Below are 13,248 nucleotides of genomic sequence, written 5' to 3' on the forward strand. Positions count from 1 at the left end.
TTTCATCCAATCGCAAAATTGGTCTATTCCAGCCTTATACTTGAACTTATACACATCACTGTAATAGACAGTTCTTGCTTATACTTGAACCAAACGTAGCCTTATAATACTACAATTGTTTTTTTAAAAAAATTCCAGAAACAGAATTTGGGTAAGATAAGATAATTTGATTAAATTTTCATTTATTTGCTTGATAATTTCATCACTTTTTTTCGCTTCTTAATTTATCTCAGCATGTAATTCATTTTTCCACTTTATTTAAGTAGAATATTTTTTAAAAAAACTTTCATACTTTCAGTAAGAGTGATCTACATATGTTTCGAGATAAAGAATATAAATAAAAATACAAATTATCGAGCAAAAAAAATTATCTCGATCGAACCGTCTGAATTTGATCAGATTCATTCAATAACATCACTTATATTTCCATTGAAGCATAGTTGGACCCATTTGGTTACTTTGTAATTTACTCCACAAGGGAGGCGAAACAAGTAATTAAGGAGAGGCACATAATATTAATCTTTTCTAACGTGTGGAGCTCGGACAAAGTTCCAACCCCTCCTCCCCTACTTACGTGGTAAGAAATAAATAAACTGAAAACAATATGACGAATAAATTAATACATTACACTAATCTCCAATTTATATGTGTGTGTATATATATATATATATATATATATATACACACACACACACACGAGGAATTCTACACTGTCACACTTGTACCACGTCATCAATAACAAGCCAATCACATTCCTTCTTTTTAAACAAAAGTATAATAAAAATATTTTTTTACAATCATGATGGGACATATATTTTTAAAAGGACTAATTTGATTGGTTTGTTACACCACGTCACTAATATACCCGTTGCATTCTAGAATTTTTCCACACACACGCATAATTCGATATATATATATATATATATATAGAGTAAAACTCTATATATATATATACACACACACACACACGCATAATTCTCTAAACAGGTCAGTAGTGGACACTTTTTATTATTTAAGTAGCCGCACGAGTTGCAGCGATGCAGTACAGATAGGTCCACCTTAGCCTCATCGAGGGGGCTGTTCACTTTTATATATCCTAAGCTCCCTCTCTTTATTCCTCTCTATTAATTAATTAATAATTTAGAAGTGTTGATCCCTCTCTCTCTCTCTCTCTCTCTCTCCTGTTTAAAAACATTATAATTAAAGTACCATCATTTAATTTATTTGTTACTTTTGATTTAACTCTTAACTAACCTAGAGAGAGAGAGATTACCCAAAGCTAATTGGGTTAGAGTGTACTATGCACGATAGGGTGTTGTTATTGATTATTATTGTATCATATCCACAATAGACGTTCGAGCGACCGTTAGGATGATCACGTACAAATTCCAATGGCCTGTTTGTGTATTAAAACAAGTTATCTTATGGTACTTATGCTGAACCGTAGCTTTTGTTTGTGTACAAAATAATTCAATAGAAAGAGAGAGAAAGAGAGATTACCAAAAGCTAATTGGGTTAGAGTGTACGATGCATAATAGGGTGTTGTTATTGATTATCGTTGTATCAAATCCACAATCGACGTATGAGCAGGCATTAGGATGATAATGGACAAATTTCAATGACCTGTTTGCATATCAAAACAAGTTATTTTATGGTACTTATGTTGAACAGTAGCTTTTGTTTGTGTACAAAATAATTCAATTACCATACAAAAAAAGGTGTTTGAGAGCTCTTATAGTTAAGGAAAGGAAAGGAAAGGAGTACGTAGCACACAAACTAGAGGTTTGTTAAAGGAGGCCTTTGGATAAAATCGATGAACTTCATTATATTACTAAATTTGCAATTTACACCTAGAGATATGTATTGCATAACCAAACTTTATAAGTATATATGTTTGGTGACCTTATTATTGCACATGCTCATTCACATAGTAATTAGGGTGAGAACTTTCGTGTGGAAACTGAATTTTGCTCTCCATAGAATTACGTACGGGTTGCAGTTGTGTAAAGCAATTCTCTTAAAAGCGCCTCATATGAAGATGACTTAATTAAATGCACTTATTGTATTGAGTTACACGAGATGATAAAGCCCTAGCTAGCTATCAAAGTAGTGTTAAAATAAAAGTTATTGATCCCATAAATGTTTTTTACTACGTAAAAAAGTGCAATGATAGTGGTACATTTCACAACAACAATAAGTAGGCTTACGAGTAACATTTTTCTTCGAAAGAATTTGCAAAGCAATCAAAAACAATTATACAATAAGCACACATAATTTACCACCAAATTAATAGGGTATCAATTATAAATACGTATAATTAGTCGTCATGTATAGCATATATAATTACTACACTTTAATAAGCATAAATTTTTTTATACTCATAAAGCATTTCTGATGATAAATCTTTCGAATCAATAATTCTTACCGTTAAATATATCTTCTTTTTTAATCATCTTTTTAAGAGATTTTGCCATTAAAGAACCTAAGAGGAGATAGTTGGTGATCAGTGGGATTCCTAGAGGGGATACCTTTTCCTTAGGGCTCGAAGCTATAAAAAAGATAAACTTTTTTTTGGGGATTGCTAAAGGTGGTGGCCCCCTTAGACCTAATAGCTATTAAGTTCTGCCCTCATCCAAAAGGCAGTTCCTTACAATAATCTTTGAATGAAGGAGGTAGCTCGCTATCTCGTTCTTAAAAAAGAACAATCTCCAGAAAATTTATCATTTATACAGCTTTGACTCTAAAGTCCTGTTTGGTTCGAAGTATAAGCGAAGATAACAAAAGTTATTCCTGCTATTCTGCCAAAAATGATGATTTTTAGCTTGAATATTTTAGCCCGGTCAAACCATGTTATTTCCGGCTATTCCGGAATAGCTTGAGATTTGCTATTCCACCATTTTGATAGAATAGTGCTATTCTAATATTTAATTTCAAACTTTATTAAAATTATAAATTGAATTAAATCTAAATTATATAAATATAATATATTATATATTATAATATATTATTCTTATTATAAAATTATCAATTGTACTATATTAATACATATTATTTTAATTTAAATATTATTTTAAGTCTAATTAAATTGAAAATTTTAATTTTAAGTTCTTTTGATAGCAAAGTGTATAATATCAAAGTATTATAACATTTAATTTAAAAATAATTAAATAATTTATGTTGCATTTTGTAATGTAGATAAAATTTTAACATTGAAAAATAATTTATGAATATGAAAATAACGGTACGTATAAAAAATGGATTAATTTCATATACATTCCTATAAACATAATGAATTACAAATATATCCTACAAAGATCAATTTTTATATGTTGTCCGTACAAAAGTTAACCATAGATTAAATACTTAATCCTAATTAGTTAATGAGGTAAAATTGATATTTTTACCCTTTTTTAATTAATAGTTGATACTTTGGGAGGGATATATTTGTGATGGTGAAAAGATCATTTTACTTATAAAATAAACGATGTTTTAACCGTAAGAAACTAGAATAACATATTTGAAAATATTATAATTTTTTAGAAATAATATATAAAAATTAAATTTTATAATGATCTATTTGTAATTTATTATATTTGTAAGGGCGAGTATGAAATTAATCCTAGCTTAATAAGTTTGGTGCATCCATGTCACGGTCTCAATCAGATACCGTTGATTTGACTTGCGCTTGGACCGTGTCATACGTAAACTTTGACCGGTTTGCGACCTTCGGTGTGGTAACGCTGATTTTATTTTATTTTTTATTTTATTATATCACTATCGTAGAGAATGACATGTGAGGCCCGAACGAGTCGCACTCACCAGGTTTAGTTTTTTTTTTTTTTTTTTAAAGAAAAAAGGTTTTTTATTAGAGGATTTTTGGGGATTTTGTGGGACAATATAATAAGAGAAGCGAAAGGGAGAAAAAGTGGGCCCCTTTTCGGCCCCTCACGAGTCAAAGTACTTAATTGCAAAATCCATGCTTTCTTGGGCTCTTCAAATTCTCGGTCTCAACTCCCAAAGACACCAATTATCATTTAATTTTTTTTATTTTTACCAGGCAAAACTTTAAGAAATGTACAGTTAAAAAAATAATGATCTTCTAAAATTAAGTAAATAATTAGTTGAATAGTATAATTTAACGAATACAAATAATTAAAGAATAAATCTAAAAATGCAAAAAATTGAGTAGTATTAAGCGCTAAATGCTATTAGAAGCAATATAGTCGGACTCTATATATAAAATTGGGGCAATTTCATAGATACCCCTTCCAAAGCTTAAAATATCATGTATGCCATTCTAAAGTTTAAAATATCACATATACCCCTGTAAACATCGAAAATTAATATCAATACCCCTACTATTAGTTGTTTTAATTTTACCATAGTTATTAAATGATTAAAGATGGGTTAACTTTTAATATGACCAGTTTACCCTCAGCTCCCTTAAGTAAAAATGTATGGAGACCCCCTCAACTATATGTCCTTTTAAAACAGCTTTCTCAACTTTTATATTTTAGTTGACATTCCATTAATTTTTAGTTTTTAAAATATTAACTAATTTTAGTACATGGAAAATGAGAATTTTGTCAAGTTTTTTTTGATGATTTCACTAAATTTAGTGGCGCTATTTATATTTTTAGCAAATAAATAACTATGTATAAAAATTTAAATAAAAAACAAAGTTGAGGATTTTTTTCGATCTTTCTTTAATCTTGGAAGCTTCCAAAATATTTTAACCAAAATTATTCACGATAATTTTATCTGTATTAAATGCATTAAAAAACTGAAATATAATATATTTTAGCTTTTGAACAAAACTCTCTCTCTTTTTTTTCAATCGACAAAAAAAATGCATGCATATAGTTTTGTGATTTATTTTTTGCTTAAGATAGAAAAAAATTAAATCTACCATTTATTTTAAAATTACTATTACTTGATTAGGAATGCGAATTGATATAGGTATATCTGAATCAATTTTGAATGGATACTTAATTGATGCTGAGTAGAGATAGTTTCAGTTATAAGTGCAAAAAAAAAAGTCTCATTATATTCTAATTCAATTATGATTGATCTATAATCCAAACTTAACTTGAACTGAAATCCGAAGTCAAAAACAAAACCAAATTATATAAAACATATTATATATAAAATATATTTTTTATATATTTTTAATAAATAATATATATTAATAATTTAGTTTAATATTAATATATTAAATTATCAAATTTACATTTATTGAAATACCTATTAGTAATTTAACTATGATAAGAAATAAAGGGTAAAAATGCATTTTAAAATTTAACCCATTTTCATATGAGTACTACGGACTTTAACTTAGTGGAGGGTATGTATGATAATTTTTTTATTATTGGAGGGTATTTATGTATATTATCACATTTTAGAAGATATTGATGAATTAATGGTTTCCATAAGGATCTATGAAATTATCCCTTAATAAATTCAAACCAGTATACTTTAATAGTTTTATTATCTAATTTTTTATTCTTGAATTATTACTATGTTACGCGACCAACTACTAAACTAGGCATCCAATAATCACAAAGATGATAAAACATTATATTAATAATATTTCAGGACAGTTCTATATAATATATATATATATATATATATATATATATATATAAAATTCAGCTACTATCTTTTTAAGAAGACGGATGACTCTATCTTTCTAAATCATTATAGATGATACAAATTTCGAATTGATGATCGAACCATTAAAGTTGATCTAAAATATTTGAAATGTCTATAAACTAAATTTTATAAATTTTAAAAATTATCTTCGTAGTGATCAAAGGATCACAAAATCGATAATTTTTAACGGCTTATATCAGCATTTACTTATTTAATGGTGTAAAACAATCCAAATGACTTGAATTTTTTATAGATTTTTTTTTTATTATTTAGATAATATTTGATAACTAACTCCAGCCATGAATTGCAAAAGTCTAATATCTATTTTCACAAGCTTTGTTCATTTTTTACCGTTCATTTTTCAACTCTTTAATGAATTGGATAACGAATTTTAAAATTTATAAAATTTAGTTTCTAAACGTTATAAATATTCTAGATAAACTTTAACTATTTCGATCATTGATTCAAAATTTTAATCATCTAAAACGATTTGGAAGGATGAAAACTTTCATCTTTCTTTAAAAAAATAGTACTAGACACACACACTCTCTCTCTCTATATATATTATAGATAATTAATATATGATTTTTTTTTTTTAGAGATAGACAGCATGCTATCCATTTTGTTTATTTTATGTAAAAATAAACTTAGCTAGAAATATGAATCAACTAGAATTCACACTTGGGATCTCGAATATCAACTACAGTAACCCGTGAGTTATATGTTGCAGTGAAAAATTTGTGGTGTGTTTTACGAGGTGGGCCATCTCAGGAAAGAGTTCCTTTTTATGTGTCTTTGAGCTCTTCGAGATGGCACGAGGCCCCGTCAGAGTTGAGCCCCAACCCCCTCTCTCTCTCTCTCTCTCTCTCTCTCTCTCTCTCTCTCTCTCTCTTATATTTATACATATTTATTTATTTAAAATATATATGTAAAAATTATCTGAAATAAAAATTACTTACTATACTGCTAAATGAAGTATTTTTTAGCGAGAAAATTTTATTCCGGTCAAATTTTATTGTTTCCTATTATTTTAGGATAAATTGGCGTAAATGATTTCACTCTTTGGATGAAATAGTATTATTTCAGAATTTAATTACATGCTTTATTAAAATTATAAATTAAATTAAAATAAATTATATAGACTTGACATATTACATATTATAATAAATTATTTTTATTATAAAAGTTATTAATTTGCACAGTATTAATGCATAATAGTTGTATTCAATTTAAATTTTAGTAATTCCTTAAAAAAATTATAATAAAATTATTTTTATAACCAATACTTTTATTAAATTATAATTTATATTAAAATCAATAATTATTTTGTTTTACTATTCTCTGCTAGTCTATAAAATTAACCAAGCGCACTTTTAATTATTTCTGAAAATAGCGATATTATAAACCAAATATAACTATTTTTTTATTCTTTACTCTTTCAAAATAATAAATAATTTTAAAAATTAAATAAAATTATATTAATCATTTTAATTCTCAATATTTATTATTTTCCAACCAAACGGAACCTAAAAAGGTCAGAAGAGAGAGAGAAAATGAGGAGGAAGTTTACTATATCATAATTGCACCACATCAGCAATAACAATACAATTACATATTTTCTTTAAAAAATATATAATAAAAATATTTTTTTATAATTATGATGTGACAGATTAACTCAAAAAAGCTATTTAATTGGTTGAAAACATCACAACATCTTCTATTAACCTATATAAATTCCCAATAATTTTGCCACATGGCAAGTTTTCCTCCATCCTCACTAATCCTTTTTTTTTGAATTAATCTTTAATTTGGCTTTTCCCCTCCCCTCCTCTCTATTCAATAACCTATAATTAATGTGCTTTTTAATTTATACGTTTAGTTTTTTCTCTTCAATATTAGTCATTTACTCTTCCTCAAATAATTTCTAACATGAAAAATTAAAAAAGGAGAAGATAAATAGTTACTACATTCAAATCTAGAGATTAGAGAAGAGTAAGGGAGTCCTCCAAGCCTTCGGATTTAGGGGTAGGTTTGGGAAACGAAAATCCTAAACCTAATTTTTCTTTTCTTTATTTTAATCGCAAATTCTTACTAAGTATCAATTTAGAATTAATTTATTTACATTATTTTTTATATAGTGGTTGTATCAATCAAGGATTTGATTTATGTGCATTATTTTGATTAATTTAGATGTCAGTTTTAATTTTATAATTGATGTGGTAGTTCTAACCCGCAACTTCTGATCATTCCATATCCAAAAGAGTGCAAAATCTTGCAAATTTCTATGAGATTTTCATCACCATTGTCGTCATTATCGCAACATTATCATCTCTATCTTCATACGACCTTTTGTAAGTTTTTTTAGTGATGATTCTAGACATTTATCGATTTTCAATGATCATATTAGTTAGCTCAATTCATACATTTTTCTATCCAAAAAATAAAACACACTTGAAATTTTATTTTCCAAACTCTTTTCTTCTTCCTCTTCAATATTTTTTATTTTTTCTTCTATTATTTATCCGCCGCATCGCGCAGGTTACTACACTAGTAAATATAATTAAGTGATTCATTTTAGATTTTTTTTTTTTTTTTTAACAGAAGGAGAGCCATGCCCTAATGCTCCCAACGTGGTGATATTCATTTCAAGAGTGCACGAGGGGCGCATTCAAAGCTTTCCCATGGATTTTTCCTGCATACATATATGCCCCTAGTCTATGTAGTCTCTGGAGATGTAGTACACTAGTACTATATGATACAGCGAAGGGAAAGCCATGTTAAAAAAGCTTGGCCCCACATGACCAAGACGAAGGGTTCAATTATAACTCCTTTTTTGGGGTTCTTCATAAGGTACCCAAAACTATATAGAGATATCACTAATTAATAGTGAATCACCTTGCAAATTAATTAATTTGAGATTTTTAATTAATTAAAGGTCCTCTAATATAAGATAGTTATACATACACATAGGTTGAAGAGGTTAGAACAACAGTGCTATAGTTATTTGTCATATAATTAATTTTTATGTTAGCTCCTAGCTAGTGTATATATGTCTTAGTAAATTGCCATTAGTTTTATTAAAAATGCATTCACGCACACTTTTAGCTGGAAATCGAATTCAAACATCGAATTTCTTAGCTAGCGCGAGGGTACTGATCACGTAACAACCGCGATAAGCACTAACGGTATTATGAAAATTTTGAGAAGTTAATTAATTATAAACTACCATTTATTATGTTTATAAAAAGGCATGATACATCAATTGTATTTGGAGATACATTTTGAGGTGCTCATAGTAAGTTGGTGGGTGGAGACATGTGGATATGCGCATGGGAGCAAATGTACTTATGCTTCTCCATGGTCTCTCGGAAGCTTTTGACTCACTTATTGGCATCGATCTCCATGCAAACACACACACACACACACACACACACACACACACACACACGCACACATGTATATACAACACCCACCAATTAATTAAGTACTCTCACATCCTCCTTGTTCCCTTTTCAAAACATATATATAACTTTTTTATAATCGGAGATATATAAAAGATGAAAAAAGAATTAATAATTTTGATTTGTGTACACTATGAAAAGTATATATTTTTATCTATAAGTTTATGTTTTTGGGTTGATTAGAATCTTTCTTAAAAAATAATCTTTATTAATTGTTAATTGCTTCTCACCTACTAATTAACTAGCTAGATTCTGAGCAATTAATTAATTTTTTTTTTGTTATTAATAACATGATCCTTTTTAAATGTGCGTCGTATATACTCTCCTTCGTATAAAATAAAGTTAATTAATATACGCGTCTTCTACTTGCCATATTGGATATATATTTTAGGACCGCATGAACAGCTCCATGTGCCCAAGATTATGAACTCAACTTCAAGGCGAAGGCTTCGTTGTGGCTTTTCATCTGAGGCCACAACTAATTAATTTACACTATTAATATGTTCATGCTACTAATTGATCGAGGCTAAACCTATAGATCATGTGTGTGTGTGTGTATATATATATATATATATATATATATAGAGCAGGACTGCTGTGCTTTCAGGAGCACGGAGGCTTCCGTGCTCCTGAGCCGTTTTCGATAATGGAATTTTCGAATCGACGATCGGCTCCGTTAGACTTGATCTAGCGCATTTGAAGTTTCTAGAAAATAATTTTTGCGATTTTTCGATATCATTTACCTAGTGATCGAAAGGATTCAAAATCCATAATTTTTAATGGTTGATATCTGCCGTTTTTAAGTTTAACGGTGTAAAAGTATTCAAATCAGATGAAAATTTGATAGAAAATTCTTTATACTATCTACAACAAGATCTATATTTACGATCGAAAATTTTAGTGCTATATCACCACTTTTTATAGGATTTTTATTTTCAGCCATTAAATATTATTGATTTTGAATCCTTTCGATTGCTAGGTAAATGATATCGAAAAATCGCAAAAATTATTTTCTAGAAACTTTAAATATGCTAGATCAAGTTTAACGGAGCCGATCGTCGATTCGAAAACTCCATCATCGAAAACGGCTCAGGAGCACGGCTCCTGAGAGCACAGCAGCCCTACTCTATATATATATATATATATATATATATATATATATATATATATATATATATATATATATATATATATATAGGGTAAATAGGACCACATGCAAGAGAATGGCCCTATAACACTTGAAAGGGCTTTATAGATGGTTCACAACACCTTGGGTCGAGACCATAAATATATATATATATATATATATATATATATATATATATATATGCAACCATGTACTTGTTACGTACATATATAATACAAGCTACAAAATTGCACCCGAGCAAATGTGTTAGCTTTAATTAATTAGGGTTTGTGAGATGACGAGCTCAAAAGGGTTGTTTGCTTTCGAGTGATTATGACTTTAGGATTCTCTAAAATAGCTTTTATTCTTCACACTCAAGGGATGGAGAGGACCACCACCAACATTGAAATAAGATGCACTTCCCTCTCTACTTGCAACAAGAATAAAGCTTCAGGCACCCTTAGAAAAGAATACTTTAATGCAAAATTAAATAATAATTTTCCTACCATTACTCGTATTAAATAATTTGCTTGCTAAATTGAAAAGGGCCAGCATCCTGTCATATGGCGGAGGCCGAGATGATCGAGTTTAGTCACAGTAAAAGCTTGCGAACTGCACGGCGGAAACCAAGATCGGCCGAGTCATAATCGAAATCAGTTAAGGGATGTACTTGTACACTTTAAGCTTGAGCTTTTGAAATTAGTGGTTAGCACGAACAATCTGATACTATTTTTGTATTCGATTTCATTAGTACTATTGCTATGCTGTCAGAAGAAAAAAAAAAAAAATTCTGTGGCATCTTCGTCATTCTCTTGTGTAGTATCTTACGCCATGAGGAAATCATCATCTTATTGATCTCTGGGGCCCAAGAGAGAAGCATAAAGGAATTTGAAAAAAAAAAAGAAAAGAAAAAAGAACAAAATGAGATCATTCGCTTAAGTTGCACAAATATAGTTTTGGTTTGCATGTGGGAAACATATCCTTTGGTTCCTTTTGTTGTGGTAGCTAGTGGGTGTGAGAAGTTATGGGCATCTACATATAAGCATGCTTTAAATCAAGTAAAAGGAGTCCAACTAAGAGCTCATTTTAGCTGGTTTTAAGTGTTTCTCAATGATTAGCCGTTATGTCATTAATCATTTAATGATCAAACTTTCCATATATGTTATCCACAATTAGTTGGGTGTTATAATTATAATTAACTCCATATATAGAAGCATGTTGTGGGTGCATGTCACTTTTTGATAAGGAAATTTTGCACCCGAACTTCCAATGGTAGATCATAAAGTTTTCTTATCTTATATCCAAATTAAGAGTTTAATTTATGCGCTTTGCTTTTAGTTGATTTATGGAGCACCTCATTAAATTGCTAAGTTTGATTCGAATTCAACCCAACTAATTATTTGTTTTAGATATATTACGAAAATGTGAACAACTTAAGAAGTTACATGCACGGTCCTTCAGTAATAATATAGTAACGCTTATAGCTTACTATATATATATATATATATATATATTGATCANTAACTTATACAGTGCCAAACCGCTAGGATCCCAGTAATAATATAGTAACGCTTATAGCTTACTATATATATACATATATATATATATTGATCATATTCATGTCCTCTAAGGATCTATTCTTAGCTTTAAAAGGAGTGCTACTATTCTTAGGCCCAGGTAAGGCTCCATTAATGGAAGCTTAAGTGGTACTTACTTCACATGTTGCCTTATATAGTGCTTGAGCTTTATGCGTTGATTAATTAAATTAAATCATGCATAGGTTCTAGTATTGTGATCAACTGGCCCATTGCACCAACATTTAGCCTTTTACTCAAAGCGTTTACCTTCATTATTTTATGGCCAAACCTAATGTACTGTAGTTAATAGGAGAACCTTCTAATCAAGTACGAAATGATAATAAAATATCACCGCAAACAAGTACGGATGAACTAATTTGCACGTTACATAAGTTTGTAAAAAATGTTTACATGATTATTAGAGATATAAATTCGACAGTACCATTTGATCGCAGGTGATTGAAGGGCTATGAGGGTGTGTCGGTTGGGTTTGTAATGGGCCGTTATTGGGCCATTTGGGTTATGCATGTACTGGGCCTAAAGGACAGGACCAGGGGTGGCTCAGTGTCGATAAATGGACGGGCATGATTGAAAGGTAAGGAGACCCGCCCCAGTGTGAGCTAGAGCCTGTTGGGGAGTGGACCTGGATTTTTTCTTTTTTATTTTTTCTTTTTTTTTTTTAACGTGCAGAATTTATACGAGCGATCTACTACTTTGATTTGGCTATTTAATTTTTTAAAATTTTAATTTTACTATCTAATCTTAAAAAAAAAAAAATTATTTAAGTTAGCCAACGGCGCTTTGACTTCAAAATTGAATGTGTCGTTTACCTTTATGGTTTTAGTTAGTATACTTCGTGCGTTCCTCACTGTTATAAATTTATTAAAATAAGTAATTAACTTGTTTTTAATGTCAAGATACTGTTTGCTGATTCAAATCAAATAAATTAAAAGATTGAGTAATAAAATCAAAATTTTAAAAAATTAAACAGTTTTTTTTTTTGGAAAAAGAGAAAGGTAGCATGCTACCTGCTCCGCTTAGGGTGTGTTTGGATCCCTGTAAAACTACTCCGAAAATTTCTTTCAGTTGAAAAAAATTTTTCCGACGTTTGGTTGCCTGTAAAAAAATTTTTTGGAAAACTTTTTTTTACAGATTCTCTAAAAAACTCAAGTTTTCGTTTTTCGCCGGCCGTCCACGAAAAACGAAAACCCATCGATGAAAAGGCGCGGCTCAAGAGAGGTTTGAGCACACAGTCCACAAGGTCATCCTCGCCTCGTGGACCGCGTGAGACGATGGTGCACTCGTGAAAATGAAAACCTATTTTGAAAAAAGACGCGGCTCAAGAGGTTTGAGCACGCGGTCCACGAGGTCATCCTCGCCTCGTGGACCGCATGAAAGGGAGGTCTACAATGGACCTCCTCTCATTTTATAT

Source organism: Ananas comosus, linkage group 2 (genome assembly GCF_001540865.1).
Source record: "Ananas comosus cultivar F153 linkage group 2, ASM154086v1, whole genome shotgun sequence".
Lineage (NCBI taxonomy): Eukaryota > Viridiplantae > Streptophyta > Magnoliopsida > Poales > Bromeliaceae > Ananas > Ananas comosus.